The 13572-nt window shown below is 44.7% G+C and overlaps 1 long non-coding RNA gene across 1 annotated transcript; it reads left to right on the top strand.

Moving 5' to 3' along the window:
- The first annotated feature begins 810 nt into the window (after positions 1-810).
- LOC115104248 (uncharacterized) lies at positions 811-13519 on the top strand. The gene is made up of 2 exons (XR_003859703.1): positions 811-1027; positions 12766-13519. It is a non-coding gene; the product is annotated as an uncharacterized LOC115104248 (long non-coding RNA).
- The last annotated feature ends 53 nt before the right edge of the window (positions 13520-13572 follow it).

The following is a 13572-nucleotide window of genomic DNA, read 5'->3' as shown; positions in this document are numbered from 1 at the left end:
CATTTACTCTCAGATTACAACAATTTGCATCAAAGTAGACATCATGAAAGACTACAAATCCCTGCAAGCTCCTGCACATCATCTCTATCGGACACCTTTGCTAACAGGTATTACATCAATTTAAAACTTGCACAAGACAGTTCGCAGAATTGTTAATTTAATGACATGTTGCCAAATTATTCATTACTACATGGTAGTTAATCTAGAGATTCTTAGCTTTGCCTCGATTATGCAGTCTCATCCAGATCATCATGGCATTTGTAGGTCATTAGTATTTCATTTTGGGGGATTAAATACAGGCAAATATATTGATAAAAGTCACCTTGTCCTATGGTGATTTACAGTTATCAAAACGTCACACCAGGGTAAACCTACACAAAACGTAGCCCTTATTTTAAGTGTTTCTAAAAATCCCCTATGGAGAAAATGAACAGTGGAAAACGATAAGAACCATTTTCCCATTTTGACCACTAGGTTTTTAATGGGTATTATGACTCACACTGGTACTCTATGGATAAATTCAAGAAGTTCAAAAGGACTGCACCCTGCTTGGTTATCAAGTACCGCTTAAAGTACCGGGGCCCTCATTTATCGATGTTGCGAAGAAAAGCTTCTAATTTTTTATAAGTTCGCAAGTACAAAAAGGTTGGTATTTAGCAATTGCTCGTATACTTGATTTACACACACCTGTAAGTATTTTGCCTTGATAAATCAGACACGTTCTAAAACACTGAGCTAGTGCACGTGAAGTCACATTTACATAAAGAACCACCCTAAATGTCCATTTATGGTCACAAACCTTCCCTTTAAAGCTGCAAGGAATGCAAATCATTTCTGTTCGCCAACATGGAGAAATCAAAGAAAATAAAACTTTTCAGACGCAGAAATAGAACCTTTGATCACCAAAGTGGAAGCAAAACAAGCCATACTTTTTAGAGCACTCCGCAATGGCTTGACAAATAAGATAAAAAATATTGCTTGGGAGCAGGTTAGTGCTGTGGTAAATAACATCTGAAGTTCTTCAAAGGTAAATTATTTTATTTGATTCCTTTGCTGGTTTTTGTGAATATGTTGCGTGCTAAATGCTAACGCTAAATGCTAAGCTAGCTATCAACACTCTTACACAAATGATTGATTTTCTCTGGTTCAAAAGCATATTTTGAAAATCTGAGATGACAGGATTGTTAAGAAAAGGATAAGCTTGAGAGCAGGCATATTTATTTCATTTCATTTGCGATTTTTAGAAATCGCTAACGTTGCGTCATGGTAATGAGCTTGAGGCTGTAGTCAGGGCGGGGGGTGTAGTATGAAGTTAATGAAATTAAAAAGAAATGGTTTGATTTAAAAACATATGCCAAAAAAATATTATGATCCAAAAAAGGGATATAAGTGCAACAGGAGGAGGGCAGAGTGACTCTTCACTGTCTGCTATGGACCAGCACATTGGCAGCATAATTGGAGAGGTCTCACATGGAACCCAAACCGGTTGCCATCCTTCATAAATGTATTTTGTTGCCAAACGCATGTTAAAATATCAAAACAAACTCTGAACCAATTACATTACGAAAAGCATTAAACCTTTATGGCTATTTAGCTAGCTTGCTGTTGCTAGCTAATTTGTCCTGGGATATAAACATTGAGTTGTTAGTTTACCTGAAATGCACAAGGTCCTCTACTCCGACAATTAATCCACACATAAAACGGCCATCGAATCGTTTCTAGTCATCTCCTCCTTCCAGGCTTTTTCTTCTCTTGACTTTATATTGTGATTGGCAACTTTCATAAATTAGGTGCATTATCGCCACTGACATTTACATTTACATTTAAGTCATTTAGCAGACGCTCTTATCCAGAGCGACTTACAAATTGGTTCTGATTGCTTTCAGCCTCTATTTAGACGCTGCATTGAGACCTTCCGTATTTTATTAACACAGACCTGTATTCAGAGCTTTGACGTCAGAAAAACACATGGTTGCCTAGTGAGAGAACACTCTACAAACATTCAACAAAGTTTTAGACAGGATGATCTTTAAAAAACTAACCAGAGCTAGCCAATGTGTCTCCTGAAAAACAACGAGGATATTTCGACATCCAGAGACCTCCCGAGCACTGACATAAAAAGAGAGCCAATCCCCCCCTGAGACGGGACACGAACTGAAGTACTCATGTAACATACAGTTACAGTACATGATAAAAGCAGACCACATACAGAGGCACAGTGAGCTGTACGGAAACAACCCAAGAGGTTCAGTTTCAAGGCACACGCACAAGTACAGTGAAATGCCTTTCTTGCAATAATCACTAACAATTTATTACTAGAAGAATAATAAATATGAAATACACAATAAAGTAAGCAAGCATTCTATATACAGCAAATATTTAAAAAGTCCATTCCAATACCATATTTACATGTGCAGGGACACTGGAGTGATGGAGGTAGATATGTATAGGGATAAGGTGACTAGGATACAAGATCAACAGAGTCGGAGCAGCTTGCATGTGAGTGGGTGTGCGGGTGTGTAGAGTCAGTATAAATGTATGTGCATATTATGTGTGAGTGAGCGAATGATAGAGTGAGTGTTTGTGTGTGTGTGTGTTGGAGTGACAGTGGGTGTGAAGGGCTCTGTGAGTGTGCATAGACAGTGCAAATACTGAAATAAAGGTAAATAAAGATACAAGTTAAACTCGGTCCGTGTAGCTATTTTGTTAGCTATTTATCAGTCGTATTGCTTGGGCATAGAAGCTGTTCAAGAGCCTGTTGGTGTCAGACTTGATACTCCAGTACCTCATGTCGTGCGGCAGCTGAGAAAATTGTTGTCATGAGAATCTTCAATCCCAATGATAATAACTAACAATCAACAAGCTTTGACCAATCCCCGAGGTTAGTAAGACCCTGGGTTTAATGATAATTAGGCAAAGACTCATCTTATGCAAAAGGTTCGTACAGTTTATTCATGAGAGCGCTCTGAAGACCATTATACAAAGACGTCCATTTTATAATTCACTCCCTACTTACGCACATACCTCCACACAAACAGTAGATATCCTACGCACATACATACGAACAGTAGGTGAGTTGTATCCATTGTTTATCACTACCAAGCCGACAGTTCCATTCCCCCGAGATTAGAGGAACCTTGAAAGGACTCCTGTCCTATCGTAAGTTTCTCAGAGTTCTAGCCAGGTCGGGTCATGCATAGTTCAATTGTTCTCGGTATCTCCTTAGTCACACACACACTCACACATTTCTCTCCCTCACATGTCTCTACCGAACCTTATTGGACTTACGTTTAGTACTTTAATGATTCATTATACATGCTACATAAACTAATAATCACTAATAGTTACGTTTCAGGGTGGAATTCTTTAATCATTACCTTTAAGCATGTAAATACCCTTATCAATTGTCTATGACTTCGGAGGTTGGGATCTTTGATGATTTTCCAGGCTTTCTTTTCACACTTCCTAATATAGAGGTTCTGGATGGCAGGGAGCTCGGAGCCAGTAATGTAATAGGCTGTCCGCACAACCCTCTGTAGTGCCATGCGATCGAGGATGGTGCTATTACTATACCAAGCGGTGATGCAGCCATTCAATATGCTCTCAATGGTACACCTGTAGAACATTTTGAGGATGAGGGCCCATGCCAAACTTTTCAAACCACCTGAGGGGCAGAGGCGAGGTTGAGCCTTCTTCACGACTGTGCGTTTAGACCATTTTAAGTCTTTAGTGATTTGGACAATGAGGAACTTAAAGCTGTCTACCTGCTCCACTGCCGGCCTGTCGATATGGATGGAGGCGTGGTCAACCCTGCCTCCCATTTCCTGTAGTACACGATGAGCTCCTTGGTCTTGCTGACATTGAGGGAGAGATTGTTGCTCAAACACCACACTCTCAAGTCAATGACCTCCTCCCTGTATGCTGACGCATCGTCGGCGGTCATCAGACCTACCACCATCGTGTCATCAGCAAACTGATAATGGTGTTGGAGTCATGCGTGACCGCACAGTCGTGGCTGAACCGGGAATACAGGAGGAGACTAAGCATACACCCCTGTGGGGCCCCTGAGTGAAGGGTCAACGTGATGGAGGTGATGTTGCCTATCCTCACCACCTGGGGTCGGCCCATCAGAAAGTCCAGGATCCAGTTGCAGAGAGAGGTGTTCAGACCCAGAGTCCTAAGCTTGGTGACGAGTTTGTAGAGGATAATAGTGTTGAACGCTGAGCTGTAGTCAATGAACCGCATTCTCACGTAGGTATTCCTCTTATCTAGGTGGGGGAGGGCAGTGTGGAGAGCAATTGAGATCGAGTCATCTATGGATCTGTTGGGGCAGGATGCCAATTGGAGTGGGTCTAGGATGGTGCAGTTAATGTGTGCCATAACCATCCTCTCAAATGATTACAGAAGTGAGTGCTACAGTGCGGTAATCATTGTAGCATGAAGCCTTAGAGTTCTTAGGAAGAGGGATGATTAAAACGTGGGGAATTACAGGCTGGGACGAAGAGAGATTGAAAATGACTGTGAACATGCCTGCCAGCTCTTCTGAGCATGCTCTTGAGAACAAACCCTGGAATACCGTCAGGGCCCGCGGACTTGAGGGTGTTGACCTGATTAAAAACCCTTCTCACGTCGGCCTCAGAGAGTGAGATCCACCAGTCCTCTGGGTCGGTGACGGCCCTCACTCCCGGGTCAACGACCTCGTTCGTCTTTGTCCCCCACGTGGGTATAACCAATAAGGAGTTGGCACGGGGGTACCTGCTTCTATAAACCAATGAGGAGATGGGAGAGGCAGGATTTGCAGCGCGATCTGTGTCACAAATAGAACTGACTTCTATTTTAGCCCTTGGCAACGCAGACACTCATTGGCACGCGCGAGCAGTGTGGGTGCAATAATTGAATAATATAGATTTCTAAATTTATTTTGCTACACGTACGCGATCAATGTAGTCAGCCTGTGATGCAGTCCTGAAACAACAAGAAGACATCAACACATCAATTATAGTACTCAAACAGCAGCTGGGGGATGTATGCAACGGCCTGATATAGAAATCAATCATTGAAAGAACTTGTTGATTGTGTCAAACATGTGAGACAAATTCTGGCACAATGTAAATGTGTTTACCTTGTCGATTTGATTACAATATTTGGAAGAACAGATACCTAAACCCGGTGTAGGATATTGACTCTGGTCCTCAGTGCCAGGGCTATGGGTGGTGGGAAACACTCCCTTTCAGGCATGGGCTCATCAGGTCTCAGTTGGTCATTCAGTGGAATTACATTTTTGATTGCAATGTTGTGGCGCACACTGCAAGCCTTGACAATGTAGAAAACCTAAAAAGGAATTTGCACATTGTATTACATTAATGTAATGTAATTTGAAGATATGTCATTTCATAGGCATATGAAATTGGTATTTGTATTGCAGTGTGCCTCTTGTCCCAGACAAGCACAGCTAACGTCCTTTCAGCAGGCCTATGGTGCGCTCCACTGTTGTTCTGGTGTGTGTGTGGGCTTGGTTGTACCTTGCCTCTTGTTGTTTGAGGGCCCAGGATGATGTCTCTGGTTTTGAATCTGAATGCATCTGAGAAGTTGAATACAGTGCATTCGAAAGTATTCAGACCCTTTGATGTTACAGACTTATTCTAAAATGTATAACATATATATATATTTTTTAAATCTAATCAATCTACACACACTACCCCACAATGACAAAGCGAAAACAGGTTTAGACATTTTTGCAAATTTATTTATTTTTAAACCCCAAAAAACATGAATTACATAAGTATTCAGACCATTTGCTACGAGACTCAAAATTGAGTTCAGGTGCATGCTGATCCATTGATCATCATTGAGATGTTTCTACAACTTGATTGGAGTCCACCTGTGGTAAATTCAATTGATTGGACATGATTTGGAAAGGAACACACTTCTCTATATAAGGTCCCACAGTTGACAGTGCATCTCAGAGCAAAAACCAAGCCATGACGTCAAAGGAATTGTCCGTAGAGCTCCGAGACAGGATTGTGTCGAGGCACAGATCTGGGGAAGGGTACCAAAACATTTCTGCAACATTGAAGGTCCCCAAGAACACAGTGGCCTTCATTGTTCTTACATGGAAGTTTGGAACCACCAAGACTCTTCCTAGAGCTGGGTGCCTGGAAACTGAGCAATTGGGGGAAGGGCCTTGGTCAGGGAGGTGACCAAGAACCCGATGGTCACTCTGACAGAGCTCTAGAGTTCCTCTGTGGAGATGGGAGAAAATTCCAGAAGGACAACCATCTCTGCAGCAATCCACCAATTAGGCCTTTGTGGTAGAGTGGCCAGATGGAAGCCACTCCTCAGTAAAAGGCACATGAAATCCTGCTTGGTGTTTGCCAAAAGGCATCTAAAGACTCAGACGATGAGAAACCAGATCCTCTGGTCTGATTAAACCAAGATATAACTATTGGGCCTGAACACCAAGCGTCACATTTGGAGGAACCCTGGCACCCTCCCTACGGTGAAGCATGGTGGTGGTAGCATTATGCTGTAGGGATTTTGTTCAGCACTAGGGACTGGGAGACTAGTCAGGATTGAGGGGAAGATGAACCGCGCAAAGTACAGAGAAATCCTTGATGAAAACATGCTCCCTAGAGCTCAGGACTACAGACAGGGGTGAAGGATAACCTTCCAACAGGACAACGACCCAAAGCACACAGCCAAGACAACGCAGAGTGGCTTCGGGACAAGTCTCTGAATGTCCTTGAGTGACCCAGCCAGAGCCCGGACTTGAACCCGATCAAACATCTCTGAAGAGACCTGGAGTGACACTCCCCATCCAACCTGACATAGCTTGAGAGGATCTGCAGAGAAGAATGGGAGAAACTTCCCAAATACAGATGTGCCAAGAAGACTCAACACTGTAATCACTGCCAAAGGTGCTTCAACAAAGTACCTAGTAAAGGATCTGAAAACTTAAGTAAAAGTAATTTCAGTTTTGTATTTTTTTTTCATAAGCAAAACAATCTTAACCTGTTTTTGCTTTGTCATAATGGGATATTGTGTGTAGATTTATGTAGGGGAAAAACAATTTAAACTATTTTAGAATACGAATTTCTATCTGGAATAGTGTATCTGAATGCGGTGCCGCAGATGAAATAAGACGCCGTTCTTCATTCATTATCAATGGAGAAAGCTCAAAACTGCGGAGGACAGCAGAGAGGGGGATGGTGGGATTTGTGTGAAGCATTAACACAATCACAAGTTTAAGCACTCGCCGTAATCAGCAGGTTACGAAGAGTACACAACCATTCTAGGAAGCACTCTGCCACAAATGTGCTCATTTGATCTTTTCCAGCTCCAAACAGCGTGGTGGCGAGTCAATCTAATATAATCTAATCTAGCCAAGTAGTGAGGAGCGCACATAACAATACAGGCTCCAGACATCACAAACCAGCAAAAAACACACAACCTCGTGTGATGGATAGCTGTCGGATATATTAGCCACGATTTACCGTTCTTTGTGCAGCTACAAATGTCGAACAAAATTGGAAATTGTTGCACCTCCGTCTGTAATTTTCTTCCCGCATGTTTTGCAAATTGCAATCCGTATTTTGTTGATACAGCGTCGTCTTTATACCCGAAAATAATAATTTTGGGTATCATCATTCCAAGGGCTCCATCTGAATTAACCCGCTGGCGTTCCTCTGCACTGCCACACACAATTTGATTGGCTGCTGTCCGATTCACACTGTAATCATTACATTTCATTATAGTACAACGGTTTGATTTGTCTAATCTTAGCAATTTCTTCTTAGCTAGCTACATAGCCGTCTTTGTATCATAGATAATTGTATCATAGATAATTGCGTAATTATCGTATTTCGTCGTCCTAACGCAGTCTACACTGCTATCTGCCCTGCAGCTAGCCAGCTAGCTAACGTCCACAGTCTACCGATTAGCAGCACAACTATTACACTCAACTGAACGACTTGATTAGTGTAGTGTTAGCTAGCTACATAGTTGTCTTTGCTGTCTTCGTATCCAAGATAATTGTGTAGTTTAGAGTGTGTAGTTTTAGAGTGATTATCTTAATTTACCGAGGTTAGCTAGCCAGCTATTTGTCGTCCTTAACGTAGGAGACACTGCTAGCTAGCCAACAGCTAGCCAACGTCCACCGAACAGAACTTCCGCACTCAACAACCCGGTCGCATTTCGCTTCGCTCCACAGGTAGTATCACATTTTTCATTTAATTTCATTACAGTACAACGGCTTGATTTGTTTGATCGTAGCTAGCTACATAGCTAGCTACATAGCCGTCTTTGTATCAAAGATAATTGTGTAGTCTAGAGCGATTTCCTAGGTTAGCTAGCCAGCTATTGTCGTTCTTTTAACGCAACGTAACGTAATCAACACTGCTAGCTAGCCAGCTAGCCCCGAATAGCAGCACAGTAGGAACTATTACACTCAACGGAACGACTTGATTAGTGTAGTGTCAACAACGCAGCCACTGCCAGCTAGCCTACATAGTCAACAACGCAGCCACTGCCAGCTAGCCTACATAGTCAACAACGCAGCCTCTGCCAGCTAGCCTACTTCAGCAGTACTGTATCATTTTAATCATTTTAGTCAATAAGATTCTTGCTACGTAAGCTTAACTTTCTGAACTCTCGAGACGTGTAGTCCACTTGTCATTCCAATCTCCTTTGCATTAGCGTAGCCTCTTGTGTAGCCTGTCAACTATGTGTCTGTCTATCCCTGTTCTCTCCTCTCTGCACAGACCATACAAACGCTCCACACCGCGTGGCCGCGGCCACCCTAATCTGGTGGTCCTAGCGCGCACGACCCACGTGGAGTTCCAGGTCTCCGGTAGCCTCTGGAACTGCCGATCTGCGGCCAACAAGGCAGAGTTCATCTCAGCCTATGCCTCCCTCCAGTCCCTCGACTTCTTGGCACTGATGGAAACATGGATCACCACAGACAACACTGCTACTCCTACTGCTCTCTCTTCGTCTGCCCACGTGTTCTCGCACACCCCGAGAGCTTCTGGTCAGCGGGGTGGTGGCACCGGGTTCCTCATCTCTCCCAAGTGGTCATTCTCTCTTTCTCCCCTTACCCATCTGTCTATCGCATCCTTTGAATTCCATGCTGTCACAGTTACCAGCCCTTTCAAGCTTAACATCCTTATCATTTATCGCCCTCCAGGTTCCTCGGAGAGTTCATCAATGAGCTTGATGCCTTGATAAGCTCCTTTCCTGAGGACGGCTCACCTCTCACAGTTCTGGGCGACTTTAACCTCCCCACGTCTACCTTTGACTCATTCCTCTCTGCCTCCTTCTTTCCACTCCTCTCCTCTTTTGACCTCACCCTCTCACCTTCCCCCTACTCACAAGGCAGGAAATACGCTCGACCTCCTCTTTACTAGATGCTGTTCTTCCACTAACCTCATTGCAACTCCCCTCCAAGTCTCCGACCACTACCTTGTATCCTTTTCCTCTCGCTCTCATCCAACACTTCCCACACTGCCCCTACTCGGATGGTATCGCGCCGTCCCAACCTTCGCTCTCTCTCCCCGCTACTCTCTCCTCTTCCATCCTATCATCTCTTCCCTCTGCTCAAACCTTCTCCAACCTATCTCCTGATTCTGCCTCCTCAACCCTCCTCTCCTCCCTTTCTGCATCCTTTGACTCTCTATGTCCCCTATCCTCCAGGCCGGCTCGGTCCTCCCTCCCGCTCCGTGGCTCGACGACTCATTGCGAGCTCACAGAACAGGGCTCCGGGCAGCCGAGCGGAAATGGAGGAAAACTCGCCTCCCTGCAGACCTGGCATCCTTTCTCTCCCTCCTCTCTACATTTTCCTCTTCTCTCTCTGCTGCTAAATCCACTTTCTACCACTCTAAATTCCAAGCATCTGCCTCTAACCCTAGGAAGCTCTTTGCCACCTTCTCCTCCCTCCTGAATCCTCCTCCCCCTCCTCCCTCTCTGCAGATGACTTCGTCAACCATTTTGAAAAGAAGGTCGACGACATCCGATCCTCGTTTGCTAAGTCAAACGACACCGCTGGTTCTGCTCACACTGCCCTACCCTGTGCTCTGACCTCTTTCTCCCTCTCTCTCCAGATGAAATCTCGCGTCTTGTGACGGCCGGCCGCCCAACAACCTGCCCGCTTGACCCTATCCCCTCTCTCTTCTCCAGACCATTTCCGGAGACCTTCTCCCTTACCTCACCTCGCTCATCAACTCATCCCTGACCGCTGGCTACGTCCCTTCCGTCTTCAAGAGAGCGAGAGTTGCACCCCTTCTGAAAAAACCTACACTCGATCCCTCCGATGTCAACAACTACAGACCAGTATCCCTTCTTTCTTTTCTCTCCAAAACTCTTGAACGTGTCGTCCTTGGCCAGCTCTCCCGCTATCTCTCTCAGAATGACCTTCTTGATCCAAATCAGTCAGGTTTCAAGACTAGTCATTCAACTGAGACTGCTCTTCTCTGTATCACGGAGGCGCTCCGCACTGCTAAAGCTAACTCTCTCTCCTCTGCTCTCATCCTTCTAGACCTATCGGCTGCCTTCGATACTGTGAACCATCAGATCCTCCTCTCCACCCTCTCCGAGTTGGGCATCTCCGGCGCGGCCCACGCTTGGATTGCGTCCTACCTGACAGGTCGCTCCTACCAGGTGGCGTGGCGAGAATCTGTCTCCTCACCACGCTCTCTCACCACTGGCGTCCCCCAGGGCTCTGTTCTAGGCCCTCTCCTATTCTCGCTATACACCAAGTCACTTGGCTCTTTCATAACCTCACATGGTCTCTCCTATCATTGCTATGCAGACGACACACAATTAATCTTCTCCTTTCCCCCTTCTGATGACCAGGTGGCGAATCGCATCTCTGCATGTCTGGCAGACATATCAGTGTGGATGACGGATCACCACCTCAAGCTGAACCTCGGCAAGACGGAGCTGCTCTTCCTCCCGGGGAAGGACTGCCCGTTCCATGATCTCGCCATCACGGTTGACAACTCCATTGTGTCCTCCTCCCAGAGCGCTAAGAATCTTGGCGTGATCCTGGACAACACCCTGTCGTTCTCAACTAACATCAAGGCGGTGGCCCGTTCCTGTAGGTTCATGCTCTACAACATCCGCAGAGTACGACCCTGCCTCACACAGGAAGCGGCGCAGGTCCTAATCCAGGCACTTGTCATCTCCCGTCTGGATTACTGCAACTCGCTGTTGGCTGGGCTCCCTGCCTGTGCCATTAAACCCCTACAACTCATCCAGAACGCCGCAGCCCGTCTGGTGTTCAACCTTCCCAAGTTCTCTCACGTCACCCCGCTCCTCCGCTCTCCACTGGCTTCCAGTTGAAGCTCGCATCCGCTACAAGACCATGGTGCTTGCCTACGGAGCTGTGAGGGGAACGGTACCTCCAGGCTCTGATCAGGCCCTACACCCAAACAAGGGCACTGCGTTCATCCACCTCTGGCCTGCTCGCCTCCCTACCACTGAGGAAGTACAGTTCCCGCTCAGCCCAGTCAAAACTGTTCGCTGCTCTGGCCCCCCAATGGTGGAACAAACTCCCTCACGACGCCAGGACAGCGGAGTCAATCACCACCTTCCGGAGACACCTGAAACCCCACCTCTCTAAGGAATACCTAGGATAGGATAAAGTAATCCCTCTCACCCCCTTAAAAGATTTAGATGCACTACTGTTCCACTGGATGTCATAAGGTGAATGCACCAATTTGTAAGTCGCTCTGGATAAGAGCGTCTGCTAAATGACTTAAATGTAATGTCAATGTAATCCGTTAAATGAAGAGTTGATGCGCTGTGCACTTTTTAAAAATAGTATCATTTTTTATATTTGGGCTTGGGGAGGGTATCACGTCAGGTCGAGTCATAAGGCTCAAGTCCAAGTTAAGTCACGAGTCATTGGTGTCAAAGTTGAGTTGCAAGTCATCATATTTGTGACTTGAGTCTGATTCGAGTCCACACCTCTGGTACATAGTGTATTTGTTGATATTAAAAACGTGTTCTATATTAAAGGGTACTTCGTTTAATATAACAGGCTTTTAAAATGTAATATTGGTGCACAATTTCTACTTAAAATATCAAAGGGACGCAAAAGGGACTCATTTAGTGGAACGACCAGTACACAATAGCAACATTGTATTTTGTCGAAAAACAAACCTAAATAATTGCAGGTGTGTGCAGTAAAATGTAATTAAAATCATCACAGAACCATTGAGCACAAAACATAAGCCAGCATCTCTTCATATTTATTTTGGGTAGGACAAATGGAACGAATAGATAGATATAGATCTATATTATTTGCATTATGCAACCGAAAAATAAAGTCAATAATGAATGTGTAGAAATAAATTATCCATTAATAAAATAAAAAATAATTACATTAATACATACTCAACATATGACAAATTAGTGATGTGAATTAAAGTGAAATGTACAAGTCAAATTAGTCTTTCACCACAAGATGGCACTAGTTCATTACGGTTGATGTACAGTGAATTTCTTGAGGCTGAGCGCATATGAGCTCCTTTGTTTGTGTGTGTGCTTTCTTTTTCTGTGCTATATCTATACAGGAATGTGCAGCTGACTCCAAGTGCCTGTATGTTTTAAACTCGCAAGTGTGCAGTCTTGTTTTTCCCAATGTGGATGCCTGTTTGTGGGTGTGGCTGACATGAGTGTGTTCATGTATTTTTAAGCATATGCAGCTTTCAGTTGAGCTTAATGCACAGCGTAACCCTTTATGCCTTTTGTGTTCTTCACCTACAGGTTTCTGGACTCTGTCATATCTTCCTGCTGAGCGAGCTGGAAATTCTTGGCCACGTTCCCAGCAGCGCAAGGTCATGGCTAAAAGGGATCCCGCTTTTGTCAAATTAACTTCAAAAGTACATTTTCGCATTTTACCAAACCCTTTTCCTAACCTTAACCTAAAAGTCTCATAACCTGCTACGTTAATTATTCTAACCTGCTACGAAAAGTCAAATCGGACTTTAATTTGACAAAAGCTGGATCCCTTCTAGCCATGACCGCACCGCAGCCTCCTGGGGCTGATTTAGCTAATGTTCCCACCCAGGAATCCAGGACTTCTGACAGCAACCAGGCCAGACTCTCTTTCAAGGCCACACTCCGTCAGCCTCTCCCGGGCTGTGGCCCAGAGTCTGCCCCCGAGGCCAGCCAGGAACCTCTCCCTCAAAAGGCTGTCTCCCATCTTCCTGGAGCTCCCAGAGAAACAGCCACTCTATTAAATGACAATTACTCAAAACTAAGCCTGCCACACCCCATTTTCTTTCTCTCCCTCCCTGACCTCTCTCTCCCCCCATGGTCACCCCTAACATTTCACACAACAGAACTCTTTCTCATGTTAGTCTGGAAGCAGTTAAAACCATGCTGTTAGATGTGAAGGCCAAGGTTAAATGGAGAAAGTATAATGGCAACATTTGAATAGAGCTTTATCATGTTGAAACAAGTATTTTTTTAGACTTTGTTAGAGCATGTTTGGATTAAATATCAGTTTTCAATTACACCTCATGCAGCCATGTGGGATTTTGAAAGATGGCAATAGGCCTGGAAAGTGAA

The sequence above is a fragment of the Oncorhynchus nerka genome, linkage group LG21 (assembly GCF_034236695.1).
Source record: "Oncorhynchus nerka isolate Pitt River linkage group LG21, Oner_Uvic_2.0, whole genome shotgun sequence".
Taxonomy (NCBI): Eukaryota; Metazoa; Chordata; class Actinopteri; order Salmoniformes; family Salmonidae; genus Oncorhynchus; species Oncorhynchus nerka.
Note: the sequence above shows the minus strand (reverse complement) of the source record. Positions and strands in the feature narration are given on the sequence as shown.